Raw genomic sequence first — 7,039 nt, forward strand, 5'->3', positions numbered from 1 at the left:
CCAGAAGGCACCGCAGAACTGTGGGAGCCTCTGTCCCTGGCTCCGGACTTTCCCGGACACGAGACCCTCTCACATCCACTGGCTCACAGGTACTATTATCCCTATGGCCAGCAGGACCACCTCATGTGTTTAGACCGTGCTGGCTCCAGGGGCAGGAGAGTAGGGCTGGGAGAGCCCCAGAGCCCTGACAGCTGAGAGAGAAGGCTGTGCCCTTGGGTGGAGGGATACAAGGAGTCCACATGGCCTAGTGGGGGAAGCTTCCAAAAGGAAACAGGGGCTATAGACTGACAAAGAAGAGTGTGGTGCAGTGGTTGTTGTCTTTTATTATTTACAGTATTTTGTGTTTTAAAATATCAGTGAGTTCGTAACAACCAGCATTTTCTGAGTCCTTCCTCTGTTTGCCCTAGGTGCTGTCTCAAAGCCCTGCCTCTGAACCTTTTATCCTCTTTCTGTGAGCATGAAGCTGATGCAACATTAGGAATTGTTGACAGCCCCAGAGCTGGCTAGCAGCTGGGCTTGGACCCAAGCAGGGACATGACCCTGTTCCACGTCTGTCCCCCCTTTTCCCTTAACAGTCTGAAGTCAGCATCTCTCGTGGTCGATTCACTTCCATACCTGCCCCACGTTGCTGTGACCGTGGCAGTTTCATCTGACTTCCCTGCGCCTCTGTTTTCCCACCTGTGAAATAGGGCTAGTGATAGGACTTGCAGTGTGGAGTTGCTGCAGATATTATCTGGGCTTAACCAAAGGCTTTGGAGCCCAGTATGGAAGACAGTGTAAATGATTTTATTCCTTGCTACCTGGTGTTCCTTTAATACATATCATTTGTTTACTCCACTTTTCAGCTTTTGCTAATTTTTGCAGTTTAAGTAATGTAGCAGGGTTCTGCTTATGGTCATTGTAAATACAGGTGCTAATGTGTTTCAGGGTCTAGTAAGTGTATTTATTATGTGTCCCTGGGGCCAGCCCCTCAGAGCCTGGTTTCCGGTCCTCACAGCCCACGTAGCACAGGAGGGCAGGGGAGCACAGCGTGATTCTTGATGCATCTGCTGCATAGCTGTCCTAGGTGGGAACCCAGAGTCGCAAACATAGCTGCAGTCTCTTCTCAGGTGCCAGCCAGCGGGAGTCTCTGCTGACAGTCACGTGGCACTTCCTTGTACCGCAGGTCTCTCCAGGGCACCGAGATGTTGGCAGAGGAGCTGGGCCACCATGCTGTCCCCTTACCCCCTGTCTGCCCTGGGCCTGGCCTCTGCCCTCTGGCCGCCCGCAGTGACCTGGTGGATCCCCCACCAGGTGCCTCGGGATCCTGGCTGATGTCCCTCACACTGGCGTCCTCCGAGGAGTTTTCCTTCCAGACTGGACAGCTGGCCCACAGTCCGGGGTTGGACTTCATGATGCCCTGTCCAGATGTCACTGCAGCCATGCCTCTTGCTGCCCTGGGTGATTCCAGCCCCACAGGTGGGTCTGCCCCAGACAGGGTGATTGAGTTCTGCTGAAATGCTGTGAACCCCTTACATCTTTTCAAGGGTGCAGGATGGTGGGAGGGTCAGAATGTTCACCTTTACCTTGTCTTCTGATTAGACCCAGACCCTCTACCACTGGAGAGAAACTCTTCCCACAGTTATTTCAGATCACTGTTAGTCTTGGCTGAAGAAGATAGACACTTGGCGGAAGAGTAAGACAGGATGGAAAGAGTTAAAGTGAAAGGACAGTGGGTGGTGCGGCAGTGGCTCAGCAGGCAGAGTTCTCCCCTGCCATACCAGGGACCCGGGTTCGAGTCCCGGAGCCTGCCCATGCCAAAAAAATGAAAGGACAGTGCTGCTATCCCTTTGTTCCCCTCCAGCCATGCCAGCTGACCTTAGTCATCGCCACCGGGTAGGTAGAGGAAGAGTGAGCTTTCTGGACTCCTCACCTCTCCTCTGTCCTCATCACATTAGAAATACCATCATTGTAGATTCTTTTCTAGTCATCATTGAGCGTTGAATACCTCGAAATGTAAGAGAATCTTATGGCTTCCCACCTTGCAAGGAGGATGCTTGCCCTCAATAATCCTGTGAACTAAATTCCTTAGTATTCTATGGCTCTATCTTGATCTAGACCTATCAGTCATCTGTCTGTCTGTCTGTCTGTCCAGTATTTTCTCTTCAGCCTTTGCTTTCCTGGAGTTTCTAATTTCCTCTCTTTTCCTTACATTGTCTGCTTTGGTCACATCCTTAACTTCTTCCAGTGTTTTGAGTTTTACTTCTGAAGACCTGGCTGCTCCGTGCTGTTGCCCTCTGGACGGTCTCGCAGGCCCGGGGTGGAGGCTCCTTGAAGCTGCTCCTCTGGGCTGTTCCACGGCTTCCTGAACTGCATCTTAAGTTCAGACTTCTTATCTGTCCTCACAGTTGATTGGTAATTTGGCAGGAACAGAATTCAGACTTGAGAATGCGACCTGAAGGAATTGTGCCATTGTTTTGTAGCTTGCAGTGTTGTTGCTGATAAGTCAGATTATCTTTCTGGTGTTTCTTCCTTTACAGATAACCTATCTTTCTTTCAGAGAACTTTTAGGTTCTTTTTATTTTAGCTTGGTGGTCTGAACTTTCACAGTAATGGCCCTGAGTGTGGTAAATTTTAATTCATCCTGCTGTTCAGCCTCTCAGTTTAAAGAAGGTCTCCTTTAAGCACAAGACATTTTATGTATTACTTCTTTGATAATATCCACTGTCTGCATTCTCTGTCCTCCGTTTAGAGGACAAATATTATTTATGTGTTGAACTCCTTGACTGCTCTCCTGGAAGCTTACCTCTTTTCTTATGATGCCGCTTCATTTTAATATTTTATGTATTTATCATCTCTTTTTTATGTGCTTTTTAAATTTTTCTTAAATTTTGTCATTTAACAATCCCATTAAATTATTTATTTGAAGTTATGTTTTTAGCTCCAAAAGCACTCCCCTGATCTCTGAATTTTCTGTCTAATAGAACTTGTTACATTTAGGGATTGAATCTTGTCTTTCAGAAAAGGTATTTTCAGGTCCCAACCCTGGTCCTGTGCATCTGAAACCATTTTTGAATAAGACCTTTGAAGATGTTAGTCGTTAAGATGTGCCCAAAGGAAATCAGAGTGGACCCTGATCCAATATGTATGAGATCCTCCTAAACAACATGAAACAGACAGAACGAGAAGGCACGGGGAGTGGCCAGGAGCCGGAAGGTATGGTATCTAGAAAAGGAAGGAGCATATGCTGCCATGTGCATTATCATGTGAAGAAAAAGTCAAACCAACCCCAAAGATTGCACCCAACCAGAAGACACTGACCCAGGGATGAAGTGAGCCTTCTAGGCTCTGCAACTATGAGACAATAAAGGTCCTTTTGTTAAAATATGCTATTGGCCATTTGTTTTAGCAGCCAGGAAACTAATGTATTACCTTATTGTGGTTACAGTATTTTTTATGTGTCTCTGAGAATGCTTGTTAGAATTTTTTAAAAATATGTGTCACTACCCAAAAGGGTCCTACTGGGGCTGAATTCTGGTCTGGCCTTGTACAGTGAAGGACACATGGCCAGAAAGAGGAAGGGGCTGGGGCTTTGCAACTCCAGAAGTGATTTTCAGTCTTTCCATGTTGGTCTTTGGACTTGCTGCTTTTTTTCACCATTGGAGATTTATGTTTGTCCATATTTGTCAGTGAGGCCAACTTGGGGCCGCATGTCTGTGAGTAGGGATGGTCAGTGTGGATGTCAGACTGGGTTGGGGGGTGCCAGTCTTCATGCTGGGGACCAGCAAACATGCAGAGTAGTTTTCTCTGTTAATCCTCTGGCTTGCTGGTTCTTCCAAGACTGTTCTCTCCAGTTCTATAGAATTACCTGCTGACACTGAGTTCAAGCCCTGGAATACCTATCTACACCTGGCCGGGTTTTCAGTTCTCTTGGCTGCAAAAGGAAATACCATGCAATAGGTTGGCGTGAACAATAGGAACTTATTGGCACATGTTGTTTTTGTTGAGAAGTCCAAAATCAAAGCCGTCATCAAGGTGAGGTTTTCACCCACAAGGTTGTGTCCTTCTTGGGTTGACTCCTGGGGGTCCTTAGTCCTTGACTTTCGTGTCACATGGTAATGTACGTGGTGGCCTCCCCTGGTTTCTCCTTCTTCCTCCAGCTTCTGTGGACTTGCAGCTTCTGGCTGCTCCCTCTGGCTTTCTCTCCGTCTCTCTCTCTGTGATCTGCCCTATAAGGCCTTCAATACCACGATTAAAACCCATCCCAATTCACGTGGGACACACCTTACCTGAAGTACGCTCATCACAGGGTTGACAGAATGGATTACGTTTGAGAACATGTTTTTCTGGGGTACCAAACTCCAAACCATCACAGCCCAGGAACCCAACTCTTTCCCCACCTCATCTCCTGTCCTGTGCCCCAACCCAACCTCTCCAGACATGGAACTTCCATCTGCTTCTTAAAATTGCAAAACATGGCTGTCTCACACCTATGGTCACCTTACCCCCGATGTTACACATCTCATAGCTCTGAGCTCATGGCTACTTACTTCTCTTTCTCTTGGAGGGAGAAGATATAATGTGTTCTTCAACTGGGATTGAACTAGTAGTGGTTAGATGAGAACTTAAACAGCGGTTCTTTTACCTGAGAGGGTATTTGAAGTTTTACAGGAAAGAGATATCCAAGGAAAGCAAAATGAAAGTCATAGGCAAAAAGGCCATGGGGTTTCATCTGATCAGAGCATCCTGCACAGCTGGGCATGGGGTTGGGTGTTCGCTCTCTGGATGTGAAGGCCAGACAGGGAGGTAAGGGAATGTGGCATGCCTGGCCATATGGCTGTCATTTTGTGTCTGAAATCATGGGACTTTGGAATTTGTTACAACCTTGTATACTCAAGGCAGAAATGAACCTACATTCTCAGCTCACTTCTCTGTTAAGTTTCTGTCCATCCAGAACTGTTCATTCCATGACAACTTATCTTTAGGAATGAAAGGCACTGTCCAAAACATTTTAAGTAAAGAGATTTTCAACAGGGCAAGGTAAGGTCCTCACACTTTGCACCTACTAAGTAAGAACTAGGTAAGACCTAAGGTACAAACCTAAAGGCTAAAGGAATTAAAGGTAAGGTCACAGGTAAAATGAAAAAGACAAGGGGCTGGTGGCCCAGCTCTGTGAGGAACTAGCCACAGCGGCAGCCTGTGATGTCCCTAATTTCTCATGGGTGATGTTTAGTCCCTGGGATCAGTGCTGCCTTGAGGTCTCCAATTTTCCATCATCACACCTGTGACAAAGCAGAATTTGAAGTCAGCAAAATCTAACTTTGTTTTGGCTTCTGGAAGCAAAGACCAACAGGGCAAAAGGTGGTGTGGACTGCTAGGGGGACCTTTCTTAGAGAGGCTGAGGCCCCAGCAGGGCTAAGCCTGTTCCCTTGGCCAGGCCCTCATCCACGTCCATTCTGGCCTGTCTCTCTGCTCTGAGGTCCTGCTCGTACCAACAGGGGGCTGTGATCTTTCCTGCCAGCAATGGATGGTGAAATTTCTTTGCCTGCAGGATTCGCTGGCCCTCCCTGGCAGAGCCCCTGGAGCCCATATTGGAAGAGAGTCCAGGCACCAGCAGTGAACAAGAAGACATGCATATGGGGGGCTACCTGATGACACAGTCCCCACTGCAGCCTCCAGAATTCATGCTCCACCAAAGGTAATGCCTGAGAGTCCTGGGCCTCTGGTGGCAACCGACAGACCACAGAGTTGGGGGGTGAGGGCCTGAGAGGGGACAGCCCGATCCACACACCAGATAGTTCAGCCTTCCCTTGTGGATTTGTGGAAATGATAAAGTTCTCCCAAACCCTTCTACAAAAAGGAGCAAACACAGGAGAAACTGTCCTGTGGCCTGTGTGTCTAAGGTGTCTCAAAGGGCCCCAGCCGAAGGGCCCTGTCTTGGCTGGGATAACCCTGGGCCCTCAGCCCTTTCTCTGGCATATTCTTTACCCCTCACAAAGGGCCACCTGAGTTTCTTAGCAGCCACAATATCCTGATGTTATATTTTTAAGTTGCAGTGTTAAAGGCTGCAGAGGCTCTTGCACATTCCAAGGGTGAGTTTACTGTTGATGGTATTGGAAATAGAGAAAATAGAGAAAAGATAAACCCACCAGGGCTGGGGAGACATGGCAGGAGACAGACAGACAGGAGGGTGGTAACAAGGGTTGGGAGAGTGGCAAGGTGGCCTGGCGGGGTTCCGCCATCTCCCATCCTCCAGTGGACACCCCATCTTGGACTCACATGCAGGGCCAGCAGGACTGGGTTCCCCAGGACCAAGGGTCTCCCTAATGCTGTGGCGAAAGTGTGGCTGACCTAGCAGTGCCCAAGAATGACAGGGGACATGAGACAGAGGGAGAGAGCAGCCCCCAGATCACAAGCTCTGCTTGATAAAAGCAGTGACATTGTAAGAAAAACAGCACCACCTGCCTGCACTCAGCCTCACCTTGTCACCAAGAGCCTCTTGTGACCCCAGACCCCATGCACCCCTCCATGTGTGTGTCTGCCCCTCTCCCTGGCCATTTCATCCCTTCTTCCCAGTCCTTAGACTCCAGAGCTTCCTTCTCACCCTTACTCTGCCCTGATCACCGTTTTCCTTCCATTTAGAAACAGCTTCTTTGAGACTAGTTGACACACGGTAAACTGCACAGGTTTAGCTGCTACGGTTGTTAGAGTTTGATGTGTTGACATGTTTCCACCCCTGAAGCCGAGGCTGAGGTAATGAGCACATCCACCACCCGCAGAATTCTCACCTGCCCGGTTGCTGTCTGCCTGCCGCCCTCTGTCCCTAACTCCAGGGACCGTGCAGGCGCTGTCGGTCACTGTGGATTCAGTTGGGTTTCCTAGAATTTCACATGAATGCAATCACAGCAATTCTCTCTGTCTCTCTCTCTCCCCTCGGTTTGAAGTCTTTAACTCGCCATAAATGTTTGGAGCTTTGTCTGTGCAGCCTGAATCCATGGTGCCTTCCTCTTTACTGATGAGGAGAGTTCCATGGTGTGGATGGGCCGCAGGTGCTTCCTGC

The sequence above is a fragment of the Tamandua tetradactyla genome, chromosome 5 (assembly GCF_023851605.1).
Source record: "Tamandua tetradactyla isolate mTamTet1 chromosome 5, mTamTet1.pri, whole genome shotgun sequence".
NCBI lineage: Eukaryota > Metazoa > Chordata > Mammalia > Pilosa > Myrmecophagidae > Tamandua > Tamandua tetradactyla.